This window comes from Castanea sativa, chromosome 4, assembly GCF_040712315.1.
Source record: "Castanea sativa cultivar Marrone di Chiusa Pesio chromosome 4, ASM4071231v1".
NCBI classification, from domain to species: domain Eukaryota; kingdom Viridiplantae; phylum Streptophyta; class Magnoliopsida; order Fagales; family Fagaceae; genus Castanea; species Castanea sativa.
Genome location: NC_134016.1, coordinates 47,406,912 through 47,426,914, shown reverse-complemented (window position 1 = coordinate 47,426,914; position 20,003 = coordinate 47,406,912). Strand labels below are relative to the sequence as shown.

The 20,003-nt window shown below is 32.1% G+C and overlaps 2 long non-coding RNA genes across 3 annotated transcripts; one reads left to right on the top strand and one right to left on the bottom strand.

The window, feature by feature from the left end:
• The first annotated feature begins 10,188 nt into the window (after positions 1 to 10,188).
• On the top strand, positions 10,189 to 11,391 carry LOC142631327 (uncharacterized). The gene is made up of 2 exons (XR_012843587.1): positions 10,189 to 10,474; positions 11,009 to 11,391. It is a non-coding gene; the product is annotated as an uncharacterized LOC142631327 (long non-coding RNA).
• A 455-nt stretch (positions 11,392 to 11,846) lies between these two features.
• On the bottom strand, positions 11,847 to 15,938 carry LOC142631323 (uncharacterized). 2 transcript variants are annotated; one of them, XR_012843581.1, is made up of 4 exons: positions 14,926 to 15,938; positions 14,673 to 14,819; positions 14,233 to 14,353; positions 11,847 to 12,165 (listed from the first exon to the last, which is right to left on the bottom strand). It is a non-coding gene; the product is annotated as an uncharacterized LOC142631323 (long non-coding RNA). The 2 variants fall into 2 exon arrangements; XR_012843580.1 differs by having other exon boundaries at positions 11,945 to 12,165; positions 14,673 to 14,824; positions 14,926 to 15,563.
• Between the last annotated feature and the right edge of the window lie 4,065 nt (positions 15,939 to 20,003).

The window sequence follows — 20,003 nt, the reverse complement described above, 5'->3', positions numbered from 1 at the left end:
GTTGACAAAGTGGAGGGTGTTTGGATGGGTTGCCCTCCTTTCTTAGCACATTTGTTTTAACCATTGTACATTGTTGTTTACATAATAAAAATCTATTATTTTCAATAAATTAGGTTTAATATAGTATGTAGTTGGAAGCTTTCACCTCCATGCTTATTAAAAAAAATACATGCTACTCTTTTGAACAATGCATCAATTCTGCTATTACCAAAAGTAAAATTTTAATTGCTTTTTTGAGTTAATATCATTTTGTAGGGGTTGTGTTTCAAATGATCATTCTTTAATAGTTTTGCGAGCATCCTTTCTCATCATATGTTATTGAACTCCAATTCTTCAGCCTTTTATTTTCCCCCCCTTGAAGTCAATTGATGGGTTGACTTGATTCTTTGTTTTTCTATCAACCTATTCATTTCTCTTCCTGAATTGGCATGTACAATCTGAAGCTAGAGAGAGCTTTCAGGTGGAACTTAGTCAAGCCTCCTCTTATCCATCCTAATTAAATATTTTATTAACTTTAATATAATGTTGACAATGACTAGGTTATGCATTATGCCCGTTATTATATGATTTAGCTCATTAGCGTTGTTTAAAACAATAAAACTACAATCTTGAAACTTATATATTAAAATTGAAACTCATATTTTCTCTCAATGTTTGTAGCTATTCTTACTTTATTTATTATGATTTTGCCTTTGTTGTTTTGTGATATAAGGCAATAGGTTATTGATTCAGAGAAAAAAAAAAAAAAAAAACTTCTAAAATGTTTCCTTTTAATTTTTATTTTTCTATCTAAATTTTATTGAAACAGATGATTATATGGTATAAATATTTTCCAGGCAGTTTCACACTTCACAAGAATGAAATCATGTAATGTCTAATTTCTAATATATCAATAGTATATACATTTAAAAATTGAATTCAATTTGAGTTGGAAACCTTATAAATTCAAAGTAGAATGTAAAGGTAAACTTTAATGTGCAGTGCTCTTTAAGGAAGCCCTAGAGTAATCATCCGAGATGCAAGGGGAGCAACAGTAGCAACACTAAGTAAGCATAAGTGTTACGATAAGGATTCAACCACGATATGGAAGCTATAAGGTTAGCTAGAGACATGTGATGATTTACAAGTGATACTTGAAGGGGATGACAACTGTAATCAACTTTGTAATATATTCATAAGCTTCAATGGCACATTAGGGACACAATTATAGAGGACATAAAGAGAGAGTTGAGAAGTTTAGACAGTTAAAGCTAAGTTCTTTTCATGGAGCTGCAAGCATAGCATCACATTCTTTACCTATATTTTTAGTTCACTTGGTTGATAGGAATTTTTGGATTGGTCACAGTCCACCATTCTCACAACCCCAGTTGCCACAGCTGTATTGAACTCTATTTAACATAAATGAAAATTTTTCTCTTCAAAAAAAGAATCAATATTTTTCAAGTTCTTTATTTAATTTCCATTTGCTTTTTTTTAATTGGTAAATTACACATCCCCTTGCTTTAACAGGAAGGGGAAGTGTCATTTGAGCTAAAGCCTGAAGCTCATTGGCTCATTATATGATTTTTTTCCCTTTGTAAATATTATATAATCTTTAATATTTTTTCCCTTTGCGAATATTATATAATCTTTATTTTTTTCTCATTGTAAATATTATATAATCTTTAATTTTTTTCCCTTTGTGAATATTATATAATCTTTATTTTAAACTATGATAAAAGAGAAAGAGGTGACTAGAGAAGTAATTCGAATTGCAAGGGTTGGCCAAATAATAGTTCATAGTTGACAAGAGAAAAACAAAGAGACAAGGAAAATGAGCATATGACATTAATCTAGATCATTTGGTCCAACATCTATTTCTTGGATGCGAGAGTTGCGATAGAGCAAGAAAAATGAGCAATTGCATTTTCTTCTACACATAATTGATTATTTCTAGACTTATGCTTTTTGTGGGATTTTTTTTGGTTGATTGTATTCTTGAAGCAAAAAACTTCTCTCATACCAACAAACATTAAATGATGCCGTGTTCAAAGGCTAAAAGTTGTTTGTAATTTATGCCAAGACTACGGACATACATATTGTTTGGGATGAGAATAGGTGATGTCATGTTCATAGGCCAAAAGTTGTCTATAATTTAAACAAACAGATGTTGATTGGGATTAGAATCTTTACACAAGTTAAATGCGAGCTTATTGTCTAACAATTAAGAGAGCCCAATAGTTTGCATTGTATAAATTGATTAGTTTTTGGCATAGTTCAGATTTTTTAAAAGGGATAAATATCAATAGATTTATCAAGCAGAAATATTTTGTAAAATTTTATTCTCTTGCATTTGTTTAGTAATTATTAAAATATAAATTGTTACACTTGATGGAAGTCAAAAGTAGATAAGGCGTTATATGTTGCTTCTAGTATCGAAAATAATATTTGGAAATTCTTTGGAATTAGTGAATTTGAATTGAGTGCATTTAATGGACTTTGTTTGTAATTTAAGGACGGACGAAATAGCAAAATAACTCTCAGTTTCTAACTATATAGTTAGCAGGTCCGGTTTGCAAACTATATCATAAACTAGCATCTCGAGTCTAAGAGACTCGATTTTGGTCTATAAATCGAGTTTTTGAGGGTCGATTTTTATGGTCTAATTTTCTCTGATGTGGCATATTTTCCATGTGGCATCTAGTTGAAAATCGAGTCTTAGAGACTCGATTTACATCTTATCCTTCTCTTTCTGAGCTCTCCCTTTGCTTCTTTCTTCCTCACTTCCTCTCCATGGCTCATTTCTTCCTCCTCCACGCTGCCACAGACTCGCCGCCGCGCCTAGATAGTGCGACCCAGGTCCAGGCGACCCAGGTCCGGGCGACCCAGGCCGCTCGCCCAGGTCGCGCGCCCAGGTAGCGCGGCCTGGGTCGCGCGGACCTGCGCCTGCGCGACCCAGGCCGCGCTACACAGGCGCGCGGACACAGGCGATCGGCCTGGGTCGCTCGTCCGCGCGCTTAGGTAGCGCGGCTTGGGTCGCCGGACCTGGGGACGTTGGTTTTTTTTTTTTTTTTTTTTTATGGGTTATGCTCAGTTGTGATCGGTGGTGGATGGATTTTGATTTGAGATCTGAAAATGTTTTGGCTGGTAAATCGAGTGTTAGAGACTCGATTTTCAGGTAGACTCCACGTAGGAAAAATTGCCACATCAGATATTGAAAATCGACCCTCAAAAACTCGATTTTTAGGTCCAAAATCGAGTCTCTCAGACTCGAGATGCTAGTTTATGATATAGTTTGCAAACCGGACCTGCTAACTATATAGTTAGAAACTGAGGGTTATTTTGCTATTTCGTCCTTTAAGGACATAGAGAGTGGTAGAGTGGCTTAATAAAATATTTAATTGGTCTAGGATCACCATTTTACTCTTAAGCTCAACCTCTTTTTAAATCATGTGGTATTCAAATCCTATAAATGTATAATAGCTCATTGTTGTGATATATATAATTTTGTTAGTATTTATCCACCTTTATTTTCAGTCATGTCATTTTTTATTGTGATAATTGGTAATGATCTCTAGGTATAGTATGGAGTCTACTTTTTTTTTTTTTTTTTTTATGTGGATAATTTAAAAAAGAGAAAGTAATACAATGTTTGATGTGGATAGCTCATTATTCTTGGGGATGAGGTTTCTTTCTAGAAATTGATATGTTGTAATAATTTGAAATGTTTTTTTATTGGAACATGCTTGAACCATATCATTGTGGCTTTTAGATGAATATTGTTTATTTGAATAATATATTTATACATATTTTCAACAATTATATTGAATTAGAATTATCAAATTTGATTGGTTTCAAATGATTGTACCAATAAAAGTGAATGTGTATAACTTTCATTCAACTATCCCATGCATCGTATGGATTAATGACTAGTTTGAGATTTAATTACCACAACATATGGAAAAAGCAAAAAAAATCAACCCCTATACATTTCTATCAATAAAATCAACTCCTATACATTGAAGTTGTGATCATGTATATAGCCCCTCTACATTATTTTCATAGTATAATTATTAAATAACATGTACTCTTGAGTGGCAACAGTAACTTGCTATTTTGGTTGCTACTAAACACCAATGCCTCCACATCACACACATCAACCTCACACAGCTTCTCCAAAAAAGTGTTTGTACGGCACAAATCTTCTCTATTCATTATATTTTTAATTTGATATAATTTGACAACAATGGCATAAAGCAGCAACAAAAAATTCATGCAGAAAAAGTCTGTCAATGCTTTTATTTGGTTATAACAATACAATGTTATCAAAGGGTAAATCATCTACTTAAAATCATTCTTCATCAAAAACTTCATACTAAGAACCCATATCATATGTAGGGACAAAACCAGGATTCAAACTTAGGAGGGGTCAAAGTTCTTTGTTTAAGAATTTAAAAAAAATGGAATATTAATACTAGAGGTTGACAACGATGCATTATTAGCATTAATTTTATAATCTTTTTTGTATTTTTTTATTTTTTAAAAATCAATAATAAATATTTATAATCAAGAATTCTGTAAATCAATTGGCACATCTTGATATTTTCAAAGTCTGACTGAGATTAGACCAATTCTTTATTCTATCCACATTCTAATTTTTTTTTTAAACATCTATTTATTCTTTTCACATAATTCTATACCTAATAACTTCATAATGCTATATATAAAAGATTCTAAAAAAATAAAAAAATAAAAAAACTATAGTTAAAAGTTCAAATCCATGTCTAGTACTACTTTAATAAAACTAAAATAATGGTTAATCAATATAATGCACTAATATTCAGTGAAAAAAAGGGTGAGACAATTATTGGTGTCTTGGTTAAGGATTTATTTAATTATTTATAATTACTTGGTTAAGGTTGAGGTAGCATAAAGATGTGAGATCTTTTCCTTTAAAAAATTGCCATTTTGAAAAATTAGTAAAAAAAGAAAAGAAAAAGAGATATGTTAAACAATCACAAGATAATGAATGGTAACTTTGAGTCTCCAACTATGTAAATAATAAAATTTTTCCCATCACTACATTAATTTAGTTAAGGCACAAAGTTTATAACCAATAAACTAATCACACATGATCTGGTGGTAGTTTAGGTAAGGCACAAAACAGTAGATTGTTATTATTTCACACGTGTATTACATTTATGCATGCATGCCAAGTGTGTCCCAATGTTAATAAAACATTAAAAATTAATAAAATTCTACCATTCAAAAAAAATAAATTTTTTCATGGATTAATTTAAAGACACCAACTGATCCAAGTTGTTGATGACACTAATTGGTGTGTGGATAGGGTGATTAGCAGCATAGAAGTTGTCTCTGTGACTATGGAGTGGAGTTATTTGAGAGGGACAAAGAGCTCTCATATGAGAGGTAGAAATTGGGTAAAAATTATTGGGTTTTTGTGATTTGTTTTGCTAGGATTTATAATTTTTTTGTTATAATTGTTTTTTACTTAGACCATGTCCAATTTTTTTTTTAATTTGAATATGTGAATTGTTTTGTATATTTTCCTTGTTGTCTGGATTTGTAAATTGTCCAAACGTTTAGCTAAATGTTTTTCTTGATATTCTTGGGACAACCAAACAAGGCATGATTTAATTTTTTTTTTTTTTGGCTTCATGGGTCAGCTTGTAAATTTTTTGAGAGAGGGGGCCAAGTAAATTAATTTTAGAGCTAAAAGTATTTTTTTACGCTAATTTTTTTTTTCAAAGGCTTGGGGGAGGGGGGGAGGTGGCCCCCCTCAGCCCCAAGGTATTTCTGTCCCTGAATCATATGTATTGGAAATCTATAAACAAAGCCCAAACAATCACACTATTCAAATTTTATACCGGTGAAGTGTGAGCCATTTGCATTGCTCAACTATTATTTATTCAAAAGAAATTATAAAAGCAAAGGAACTATTCATTAAAAAAAGAAAGAAATGGTAAAAACATATTACTTCCTTGCATGTGGAAAAAAAATAAAGAAGAAATGATTAAATAGTTTTCTTCCTTTCTTGTTGCTAGTTGCTACTAAGGTTGAAAAGCGTTCGTGTAACCCCACCAATTGAAGAAAGCCAAAAATAATTGGTCTCTTTGCTCAGCCCTACAGAATTGGAATCTTGTAGAAGAAAGCATTTGTGGTATGAGGATCAAAGAACTTTTCTATAGGTCACTTGCTAGAGTTATGGCACAAAATACTGTGATTCTAGATTTTCTTGAAAAGATATTGATGCACTCCGAAAGTTTTTTTTTTTTTTTTTTTCATTAGTATACAATAGAAAGAATAATACAACATACTTGTAATAAATATTATGTTATACAAAACCGAGAGTTGCTATTATACTTTAGTGATCATGTTAATTATAATAATAATAGGTTAATAATTATTTGTTTTTTCTTTTTATGACAATCTTTTAAAATTTGCATTCTATGTTTGTTTTTTGATGATGATTCATTCAATTTTTAGTTCGAAGAAATTATTTTGCATATGATTTTCAAATTTAATATTGATTTATTTTATGAACCATGATTTTATCTGCTAATTTATTTCCTTAATTAAAAAAATTAAGCAAAATAATTTGTTAAATTTTGATAGCCGCTAATGGGATTTCCTTGACATGCTCAATCCCTGTAAGTCATGTAATTGGCAATGGGATTTTTTTGATATGTCAAAAATTATTTGATTTATTTTGTGTCCCTATCAAACTAATATGAAAACAGTGTTTAATGATATCATAATTAATGGAAACTAGCTTGTAACCCAATGCATATGCATGAATATTCTTAAAAGATACACATTAAAATACATAGTATAAATCTTACATATATAATTTAAATATTATTGATAATCATTCTTATATTTTTTTAACTCTTTAAAAAGTCTTGTAAGAATGTTATTAGATAGAAAATGTAAATTGTCCATTTTAAAAATATTTTTATGTTCATTAATTCTAGACTCTTTGGTTTTTGTATTCAATAACTCACTCAAATGGAAATTTATGATATGGTCCCATATTTGATTCCAAAATTAAGAAATAAAAACCTCTCTAAAAATAAATAATTTATGACGCAAAACTGGATTTCAATTGTAGAATTTAATTGGATTTTCTCTAAACTTTACCTATTAATATATATATATATATATATAGATGACTTATAAATTTGAATTGTTTTTAGTTATACAAAAAAATGCTTATAAATATAAAATCATTCAAACTCTCTCTTCCTTTAATTTTATATATAGTGTTAGATATATGATTATGTTTTTTTTTATGATTTAGGATTATTCGTTTTCTACACTAAATTAACTCATTTGACTCAAAAATTAAAAAAATTTGATTAGATGGGACATATATATATATATATATATATATATATATATATATATATATATATATATATATATATATATCTTATAAATTTGAACTGTTTTTAGTTCTATAAAAAAAAAAGCTCATAAATATAAAATAATTCAAAAATCATGTTTTTTTTTTTTATGGTTTACTTATATTGGACTCTTTGTTTTTTACACTAAATTAACTCATTTGACATAAAAATTAAAAAAAAAAAGATTAAATGGGACACATGTCGCAAAATCAAACTCTAATTGAAATCTAATTTTTACATTAAATTAACTCATTTGGCACAAAAATTTAAAAACTTAGATTAGATGGGACACGTGGTGCAAAATTATACTCTAATTAAATTTCAATTTGAAATCTAATTAGATTTTCTTTCAATTTTACTTATTATATATATATATATATATATATATATATATATATATATATATATATATATATTATGAGATTGGTTCAAATTACACCTAGTGTAACTCCTTAAGAGTTACACATTTTTTGTACCGTAGATTTCTAATAAATTTAATGGTTGAAAAAATAGCATTAAATGATTAGTACTTTCCACATTATTTACCTAATTAATAATAGATTTTCTCTATCCTCGTTTACTACTTTCCATAGACCTCATTGGTAGGGGTGTTAATGTTCGACCCAACCCGCAAACACGAAACGAACCCGACACGAGTTTTTTCGGGTTAAGGTTGGGCTTTAATGGGTTTGGGTCATAAATGGATTGACCCAAAAATGACACGATAAGAAATGTGTCATAAGCAGGTCAACTCGTGTAACTCGCAATAGATACGTTTGACATGCCAATTTATTTGTGTCAACCCAAAATGACCCACTTAACACAACCTATTTAACTCGTATGACAAATAAATGTTCATTTTATTTTATAGTTGTCAAATACCTTTTATATCCAGTACATATTTTAAATTTAAAAAGAAAAGTGAGTAATTACAAAAATTTACAAGAGATATAATTGAAAATTGAAACTTTGCAAACCCTAGATCTCTAAACCCTACAAACCCTAAATCTCTAAACCTTCTTATAAATTTTTTTTTTTTTTTTTTTTTTTTTTTTTTTTTTTTTTTTTTTTTTTTTTTTTTTTTTTTTTTTTCAGCCGTACTACTCTTCTCACACCTAATTCTAAAACTTAAAGTGTCAACTCTCAAACTGGTTATTGCTCTCTCTCTCTCTCTCTCTCTCTCTCTCTTTGAAGTGTATGCACTTCTTTTGGAGTGTAAAGAACTTATTTCTGGATAAATGTTATATTTTCGTTGAACTATATTATTTAAAATGTGGGTTGAAGACTTGAAGTATATGCACTACTTTTGGGATGTAAAAAAAATTATTTCTAGATGGATGTTATATTTAATGTTATGTAGGTTGAAATGGGTTTTATTACATTCGTGTCAACCCAACACAACTCGTTTATTAGGCGTGTCAAATGGGTTGGGTCAGGTCAACTTGCCTTATTAACAGGTCAGGTTAAGGTCGAAGGATCATGACACGATTATTAAATGGGTCGGGTTAGGGTTGAGCCATTTAGCCGAATACCCATACCTCAACACGATACGAACCCGACACGCTAACCCGAATTGACACCCCTACTCATTAGGTGTTGTTTAACTGTATCCTTTTCTTCCCTTTTTTTTTTAAATTTTTTTTTAATCTTTTACCCAATAAGGGCATTATCATCAAACAACTCGATTAAGTTAAGATCCACATATTTACCAAACTTTCGTCTAAAGTATTACAAACTTACTATATATGGAGAAGTTCTACATTGAATTCAGATATATGGAGACCTCACCAACGAGGTCCTCTCAACACACCTAGACACAATAGCTACGTACTTTTTGGTTTGCTCTTTCTCTTCCAACAGAGAAACATCTTAATGACTTCCTACGCACCATCATCTTCAAGGTTGTTGACCCACTCACGTTCATCAATCCATTCACTATATATATATATATATATATATATATATATATATCTATGGGTTCAGTTAAAGCTGTTATAGTTGAAGATAGGGCGGATTTGAGATCAAAAAATAAAATAAAGATGGGAGTAGGACAAGAGGAGTGTTTATGTAAAGAAAGCATTGGATCTTGTGGAGTGTCAATCAATGAAAGAAGGTGGTAGAGTGTCAAAAGTGTGTTCTATACTAAAAATATTTTTCATTACTAAGCTTGCAATTTTTTTTTTAGTATGAAAGGGACACAATTAAACAATACTCAATAAGGTCTATGGAAAGTAGTAAATGAGGATAGAGAAAATCTGATATATATATATATATTTATACAAGATAAAATTTATACCCTAGCCTAATTTAAGTGTATATGTGTGTGAAGTTTCATCCTGGAGACTTAAACCTCGGCCTTTGCCCCTCACATCTCACAAGCATTTATACTTTTGGAGTGACTATCACACCAAGGGTGTGCGACGATAATCTGATATTAATTCGGTAAATAAGGTGGAAATCCTCAATCATTTAATACTATTTTTTCAACCGTTGAATATATTAAAAATTTATGGTACAAAAAATGTGTAACTTAAGAGTTACACTAGGTGTAACTTAAGAGTTACACTAGGTGTAACTTAAGAGTTACACTAAGTGTAATTTGAACCCATCTCATAAATTATTAAGTAGTCTAAAATATTATCGGCTTGTTGACCTTGTACTCTGGCCCAATAAGAAGAAGACAGGTCATTAAAAAATTGATGACATAAGTTTATTGCCATGTCACCCCACCACAGCTTACTACTCAGACCCTTTAACCCAATCAATTCTGACTTTTGACATCAGGATTCAAAATTTTCCTTTTTGAGAGAGAGTTCAAATTTCAGACGTGAATGGGCGGGAACTGAAATTTTCGCACCTGAAACCTTTCCAAACTTTGTTTTATGAAGTAATATCAAAGATTCAAAATGTCTTCCATGGGTCGTTGGTCATTTCCCCCACGCCAAAGAAATTGTTTTCCTGCCGAATTTGGGTCATCGTCTCCATTTTCCAACTTCCCACTCGGCAGCGATGGAAACTTCACCACTGCCCCGCTCATTGCCGCAGTCCAAGATTCAAGCAATGAATGGGTGAGTGCACTTTCCCTTTCTGTTGGTCAGATGAAATTCCCAGGTTTTCTTTTCCCATAAAATTTTCTGCTATAGGTGTTCTAGATTTTTAAATTTTTGTATTTGCTTTTCTTTGATTTCCTTTGATACTCATGTTGATCTCTTTGATGATTATGGTTAGTATTTGATAGAATGATGTGTTATGAAGTATTTTTGTTCTGGCTATTTTGGAATTCATAGCCAATTGATTTTACAACTCTGGTTCATTCTGTACTCCAATTGTTTGATAAAATTCCCCAATGTAAAGACAATGTCATTTTTAAAGAATTTTGGTATAGACCTTTCATGAAACTTGCTTATTGCCGTGAGAAAAGCTTAATTTAATCATCAAGACTCATTCTTGGACGTGTTGTTGATAGTTCTTACACATTTTGGAGTTCACTTGTGATGTATATTAATAACTGTAAATTTCAATTATGCTATTTTGTATTAATCGTGTGATATATATACATATATTCATACATTATTTAGTATTGATATTCTATCATCATGCAGAAGAAGTTCAGACTTTAGAGAAGCAAAATGAGCAGAGGTGGAGAGAAAGGTCTCAAAACTACAAAAATTCAGAAGGAAATTTCAATGGATAGCTGAAAAATATGTCTGATGATGCTTTCATTTGTGGAAACAATTATACTTTCTACATTGAAGCCTTGCTGCCTAGCTTTCTTTTAGGAGTCCTTTGTTTTACTTTTTGGTTTTCTTCTACCAAAGTGAATTTGTTTTTAGACAGCTTTAGTTTGAAAGAAACTACTCTTTGTATTAACAGACTTATTCAAATTTTACTTAAGAGCCCATGGAAAGTTACAGTGTCAACAAAAAACTGTCATGATACTTTCTATTATATTTATTCTCTTTGTAATCATTTTGACTTGGAGCCCATTGAAAGTTATGTACTAATTTTATATGCTTACATTCCAAAGAAAAGCTTTAATGATCTTGTAATGTATAGGTTTTTTGAACTAAAAGAAAGATGCCCTATCTTAATTTAGTTTCTTTGAATTTGAAAGCATTTAGTGGAAATGCATATTAACACTTGGTGTGAAATGGTTCAATTTTAGTATGATAACCTTCAAATACATTTAGAAGATTTGTTGAATTCTGTGATTTTTTTCTTTTCAATAATGGTATATGAAGCATTTTTTTTAATAATGGTATAGAAAGCAAAGGTGAGAATTGCAGTGTAGCAATGAAGCTTAAAATTAACCTACCTCAGCTTTTTATTATAGTTAATGGTCTTGTTTCATAGTTATGAACAAGGGAATTACTGTGTAATTTAAATTCAGTAATAGTGGGCAATAAAAACACAAATTCACATTACATATGTATTTTGAAATTACAAGAATTCAAATCTCATTGTTAAAAAACAATGTTACAAGCTAATTATCAACATAATTACAATGACAAAAATAAATAAAATAACTGGACATATAATAATCTTAATAACTTAATCTGGTAACTCTTCCTAAAAACTAGGAATTTATTGGCTGAACTCTTATATTAATCCAACACCTCCCTTGGATAAGGAACCACTCCAACAGTAACTTTTTATGCTTATCCACGTTGCTAGTCATATACATCTTTTGCTGCAAGCGCCATCCACAAAATTGATGTTATTTATCCTCATCATCATTCTTAGCTAGAATGGAGTACCCCTGTTGTTGCATACAACCACTTGTTTGAATCATAAATCACAAATCATAATAGAAGCCAACCACTTAGTGCAAGTGCACATAATTGGTCAGGTATGAATCATCCATAGGGTGCTATCAAAATCTCAAAACAAAGATAAGCTGCAATAGTGATTAAAAAAAAAAAAAAAGGGGGCCGGGGGGGGGGGGGGGGTTGTAATAGCTTTAGAGAGTATAGACTAGTCTCTAGGAAGATTGATAGCATAAAACACAATCCAAACAGAAATGACGAAAAGAAAAGTGAAAAATAATGTTTAATTTACATAATATAGAATAATACATTCCATCAACTTATTTCAGCATCACATTAACATGAATACAAAAGCCACAAGAAGTTTAGACTAAATTGCAGCTTGTACACCTACCTGCCGGGATCTTCAAGAATTACTGCATTTTTTATTCGGCCAAAAATAAAATAAAGATTCGTGAAATTTGTTTTTGATTAAGATCATCCTAACATGACAACTCCTTTTGATATTTTACGTGTGTGGAATATCAACTTGCTAATTCCAGTAATAATCTCACAAGTACAGAAATGCTTTAAATAAAAAGAAGCTACTAAAGCGATAATAGATTCACTAAAAACCAACAAATACTTCACTAGTTCACTCAAAGAAACAAAAAATTTTACAATCCAACCAATGTATGTGTTTATTGGTTTGTCTCAGAAAGTTGGACAAGGTTTGTTGTATAATTATTGTTAACTTAAGAAATTATAAGCAAGTTTTTCCCTTCTCATATTGATTTCATTGTATTATAAGCAACGTAAGTGTTGGCTGCTGTCCCTCACGCTCATTGCATATTTTTTAAGTGTACAAATTAGAGCCTTAAAGTGCAGCACCTAAAGCAACGCATCCGGTGATTGCTTTCAAACATCTACTCAGATTATCGAGAAACCCCTCCAATTCCCTATCATTGTCTTGCATCTAAATCAAAATTGAAGAATTATTAGAGGAATCAATGGAAGAGGGATCTTATCCCAAACAAAACATCACACCAAGCTCAATATTTTGTTCCAGCTAGATTGATTTATGTTTTAAACAGGCTGAAGCTAGTTGTTAAGCTTTCTTGGTTGATTTTTTTCCCTTGACACATGATTAATCATCATAGAACATTCGTCCAAACTCTTCTTCACCCTTTTCAGCTTAATCCTAACTAGTTCAGCATTATAAGCATCCCTTTTCCTCACTGTTTTGATACACGTCTCACTTTAAGGTTTAAAAGGAGCATACAGTTAACTGCTCCTAGTCTTTTTCAGCAACACAAGCATTGGTCTCCTGGTATTCTCCTCACAGGCAGCATTTTACACAAACATCTGAATCTTCCAAACCCGTGAGCCTTAACGTAACATTGATGCTAGTGAATCTTCCAACTTCATATCAAAACTCTTAACAGTATCCCTATGCTCACCCAATGAGAAAAATTCTAACAACAGATCTAAGACCCTAATTTGAATTCTATCCAAAAAATTAAAAAGCAACTTATAAATCATGACTGATCAATAATAACATGTTACCCAGTTATTGTGCAAACTGCAAACACAAGAGCCCAATAACTTTTCTTACAATAGAGGCATTTTCCTGAGGTAACAGACAGACAACTAACCATTAATACTACCTGAGGTAAAAGAAAGAACAGTACTGATCAAACCACTGTACATAAGATCTTCCGGTATTCAAAGGTTTGAGCATAAAAAAAAACTAGGATCTGAATCCAAACTAATTATGGATCTAAGCAAATATTACTGAACTAGGATCCATATCATCGCCAAAAAAAGACCTCAAGAAAAAATAATTATATATGTAACCAAACCAGAAAAGAAGGCAAACTAACTTCATATCCCTATTATGAAAAGCCAATATAAAATCTAATATAAAAACTAGAAACAAAACATCATTGGCCTAAAAGCCAAGTCCAACATAAAAATAATCAAAAGATTCATTCGTAATACCAAATATTATTCAAAAGATGTATGGAAATCTTAAAGATCATGATAAGTTCATTAACTTCATGAAGCTATAAATATTATACCTTTATTTCTATAGTACAGACTTGTGTAGCAGGAATACGAACAATTTTCTCTGCTTCCTTGTCAAATACCACAAATATTGTGCTGTCACTTTCATCCTTGACATGTAATTCTAGTTTGTACCTGAAGTTTTTGGCAAATGTGTAAGTTTCTACAATATATATTTTATATGTAATATATTTTAATCTTTTTCATAAACTAGAACTAACCTTATTGTTAGAAAAGAAAATTCTTTCTTGCAACTTTCACACCAAAATGTAGATCCAATTGTTTTAGCCTTTTTATGACAATCAGTGCATGAAATATAATGTCATCCATTTTTAGCATTTACCTTTTTCACGACAGCCATACAATAGAAAATCGCTTCCTAAGTAATTTTTTTATTAGTATATTACATGAAACTTTGTCATTAATCAAATACTTATTTAGATTTTTAACTTACCTGGGATTTTGATTGCTCAAGAAATTTTATAATTTCGTGTATTGTCCTCTTATTTTTTATCACTTCTTCAGAATCCCAGTGGATGTAATCCTTCTGATTATCCAAGTTGATGTAAACCTTTGTTGCATAGGTGGAAGACAATGAAAGCTGGTCTTATTACATAAAAGAAAAGTTAATAGTCAGCATAGCATTTAACCGAACCATAAAAATAATAAAGTCATCATTACATAATAAAGTTTGTTTTGTGACATACAGTTACTGAGTACATAGCACTCGTATTATTTGTACATGATTGGCTGCTCAACAGATTGATTCCAAGGACCAAGCTCCAGCTTTGAAAAAAGATTAATTGTTGGTTGAGATTCAAAGAGTGAGAAAAGGAAATTAAAGCTCCCAATATGTAAAGGAAATAATTGGGTAGGCCAAGCCATGAGAGGTCCAAATAACAACAATGAAAGGACAAGAGACTTAAACAATATCTATTATCACAATGACCCCACTCTCCCTGATATGTATCCATGATTTTAGGGCATTTAGACTTGCAGACCAAGATTAGGTGTGCAGAGGGAAAGAACATTTAAGATGAAATAAATAAGGAATGAGATAAGTTTGAAGAAAGAACTGAATTGGGTTGTAAAGTGGTCATAGAGTCATAACAAAATAGACTCTCACATCCAATTGCCCTACTGCCTCTTTCTTTAGTACAAAGATGGGGCCAGTAATATTATGATTTCAGCAATTAATCTTTGATATCATGGTGTGTCGTTATCAAATACAGATAAAAAAGAAAAGTTTTAACCTTGAGATTGATTGTCATTAAAAGCATTCTGCATAGGACCTATTACTTTGTGTTTCACAAATAAAAATGTATATAATGCCACGTCATTTCAAGAAAACTAATAGAAAGGATATATGCCACTCACAGCAATGGTGAAAAGCATACTTTTTAACCAAAAAGAAAAAAGAAAAGACAAGCATACTTTTTTAACCAAAAAAGAAAAAAAGAAAAGAAAATCATACTTCCACTCCTCTCAATATTACTAGCTTAAAGTTTATAACAGTACATTTTTATCACATGCTCCCTATCCAAAGAAAAAAAATTATCACATGGACAGAATCTAAGAGTGTTAACATACAAATGTTCTCTTTTCTTATAAATATAACCACTAAATTGATCACAATTTTGGCACATCAACATAGAATCTACCATTTTTGATCCAGAAGAAAAATTGAGCTCACTAAAAACCAAAAAGTATCACCAGTCTCACTCAATTCTCAACCTGATACATGAGATAAAATCTATAAGATGGTAAGAAAACAAATAATTGTAAGGATGAAATAATTTCCAAACATGGTCCCAGTCCATGTTATAATAGTAAGCAGTGAAAAGAATCCTTTCTGCTAGTGCTGATAGAAAGAGTAGGGTTCTGCTAGTGCAAGAAACGTAATGAAGAATTCTCTACATGTGGTTATTTGTTAAATTATCCATTTGAATGGCAATTTGGCCTAGTAGACAACAACAAAAATAGCATATTTTCAAGTGTTATTAGTGTGTGATTCATTTTAGTGTCCCCATGCTTTGATCAATAAAGTTCTTGAGGACCTAACGGTTACTCTTAACCTATGAAGCACGGGTGCGTTTCGGGATTCGGGTGCAGGTGCAGGAGTGGGTGCGGGACTCGGCAATTTTTTAAAAAGTAGGGTGCGGCGATTAAAAAATTATTAAAAATATTTTTATTTATATTTTTAATATATTGCTAAACATAATTTTTTCACATTATATAAATATATACCAAATTTAAGAACAATAGGATATGGAAGTGGAAGATTGCTCAAATTTAAGATTGATCAAATTTAAGATTGCAAGTTGAAGAAATACTTCCCGCCAATCCAAGTCCAACAACATGCTCCAGAGCCATTCAACAGCACCTATTCTCTCTACTACACTTTTTTTTTTTTGAATTTCGGCCGGTACCAGCATATTTCAGCCGGTATCGGCCGATTTCGTCCGGTATCGGCATATTTCGGCCGGTATCGGCATATTTCGGCCGGTATCGGCCAATTTGCCGGTATCGGTTTGCGCTCGATACGGACCGATTCGGGCCGAATCAGCGCGCGTCGGCCCGAATCGGCACCGTATCAGCGTGAATCGGAGCGAATCGCGCCAAAAAAATGATTTTTTTAATGCCCGACGCGGCACGGACGCGCAGGCAGCGGCGTCGCCTGCGCGTCCCCGCGTTGGACACGGGTGCGGCGGCCCAAATGCCGCACCCGTGCTTCCCAGCTCTTAACAGAAGAAAACATGTACATACACATAATACAGCATCAGTATTGCCTTGTACAAGGCATTTTGGAGGACAGAGGAACATCATTCCTGATTTACAGGTATTTTGAAATGTATGCTCCATCTCAAAGCCTAGTACAAAAGTTATTGAAACAAAACTTGAACTCTTATAACAACTTTTCTAAACCCAAGTAGTAGCAGATTGTATATTGTCCATTTCCCCCCTTCCTGTCCTTGCTACTAAACTAAGCTGCAAAGATTAGTTTAATCAAATTATTACCTCAGTGTGAGAAGAAACATTAGGAGTTCATTGGCATGCTAGGTATTGTAGCCCAACTATAAGACTTTAGGCTCTAGAAGCAGGGCATGGTGTAAAATTGCAATCATATCGGGCATCGGGAAGTGGCCCAACAAGCTTCAATAACAGGACCAAGCATGGAAATTTGAGATTTCTCTCAACTCATTTTAAAACCAATAAAATACTTTGTGGGGGGGGGGGGGAAGGTTATAAGGAACAAAAGTTAAAAAAAAATTGTGGTCTGTACTGTCCAGAAATTCTAAGAATATCAATTTGGAGTTCTCCAAAGTTGAGGAGCTAGTCAAATCTTATGAAAAATGGGTATGGTACAATCAGCTTTCCGGATTACTAAATGATCTTTTTCCTTTAATGGGGAATATCATTGTTTTATAATGGGCAAAATTTAGGTACAAATACAATTACTTAGGTGTTGTACCTGAAGTTCAACTACATGTCGTTTCTATGTTTATCTCACCAAAAAAAAGAAATCAATTACATGTTGCATTGAAGATTTCAATTTAGTACAAACAATATTATCTTTTCCAATGACAATTAAATTCAACCATGTGACTTATTGGCCGATATATATGTATACTCCCGGTCCCTACCCCTCAATCCAAGTAAGCATTAATAACAGTACAAAGGAAGCCAATGGTTGCGCCTCATCTGCAAGAGATTTCATGACCACTTTGGAATCACCTTGCAAAATACCAACTTCTAGGGAAAACTCCAAGGCTCAGGCAGTAGCTACTACTTCCACCTCATCTACTTGATTAATTTGATAAAATATTATTAATTGATTTTAAACACAAAATTTGTCCTTAATCCATTCAATACAGAGGAAATTATCTCATACAAAAAAATTATACTCAGAAAAGGGATCTACAAACATGTGAGCCTAGTACATGCGAGAGGCTCTACTAATGATTCAATATAGACAAAGTTTGCTTCCATCTAATGCTCCAGTCACCTAGATGGGACATGATGTATGATAGTAAACAGTGAAAAGAAAGCTTCTGATAGTGCTGATGGAAAGAAAGAGTAAGGTTCTGCCAAGAGCCAGGGATCTTCATGCAGAAAAAGAGTTATTTGTAAAGTGATGCATTTCATAGCAATTAGGCAAGGTAGACAACAATGAGAATAGCATCTTTTCAAGTGTTAGTGTTATAAATTTTAATATCCCCATTTTTTTTTTATGTATAGGAATTCTCAAACACCTAACAACTCTCAATAGAAGAAAATATATAACTACACAACATACAACACTAGTACTGCCTTGTACAAAAACTATTTTTGGAGGACAAAGGAGCATTAATCCTCATGCATAGGTTTTGTGAAATTTATGCTCCATTTCAAAGCCTGGAACATAAGATATTGAAACAAAATTTGAACTCTCATAATAACTTTTCCAAACCCAAACAGTAGCAAGTTCTATATCATCCTTTTCTCACCTCCATGTTCTTGCTACTAAACTAAATTGCAAAGACTAGTTAAAGACAACGTAACTTCATTGAATGGCTCAACAAGAAAGTGGCTCAACAAGCTTTAACAACAGGACTAACCATGGAGAGACAAGGTGACTCCAAGGATTTGAGATTTCACTCACCTCATTTATGCCAATAACTTTGTAAGGGAAAACAAAGAATGAAATGTTACAAGGTACAAAAATTTAGAAGTCTATGCTGTACAGAAATTATGATAAAAAGTTATTACTTCCTTGCACGTTGAAGAAGAATCTCTAATAATAAAAATGAATTAATGGCCTTTTGAAGAAGGAAATTGTGAGGCTAACCCAGTGGACTTGGCCCAACAAAGCTAGAGTCCAAAGTCCGCGACCCCCCATGTGGCGCGAGTTGAGCCTAGCAATCCTCCATCAGATTCTTTCTAACAAGGGCCTAGCTTTCCTGACAAGTTAACCAAACAAAGCTCAAACTTGCACCACACAGGTTAAATCAATAGCTATCTATCTTCCACATACTTTTGTTAAACTAAGCCATGCAAAATCAACCCAATTTCAGGAACTTAAAAAGACTCAAATCAATAAAACTTCGAAAGTCTACTACATCAATCATTTTCTCAAATCAATGAGGAGTCACTCCTGTCTAAGACAATACTCTTTGTTCATCTCAACTGTTTTACCACGGGAGTAGCCAAAGGAAGTGAACAATCAAACACATTTTTTAAGAAGTAAATAATGAATTTTGTTAAAGATGAGGAGTGCTCAAAATCTAGAGCTTGCATATTCTATAAAGACAGATTTTATTGGAAAATATCACTTAAAATGGAATAATTTCCACTGGGTCATTATCACCCGTATAATAAAATCAAATGGCCCCAAAGTGGGCTAAGAATTCTGTTCAATGCTAGAAGAGCCAAAAAAATGAAAGTAAATGAAAATGAAGTAATTTTAAACCACATCTGCTCCAAATAGACTGCTAGGAATCTTTATAGAGATGTCATAAGCCAATCATCATAAAGGATCACAGCAAAGGCAAATTCAAAAATTTTGATGTTATGGTAATGAAAGAAAAGAAAATGTAATTAAGTCATGTGCAATATTTCATATTCCACATATGTATAGCAAGGCTACAATGGAAACTATAACAAACTACATTTGATTATCATTTTGCATAATCCAGAGGACAATCTGCTTGCCTAGTAAAAATTTGTGACCAATGGTCTTGATTTCCCAAGGACTGAGAAGAAGCACAACCCAATTATCATAGAAGTCTGGAACAAGACGAGTCAA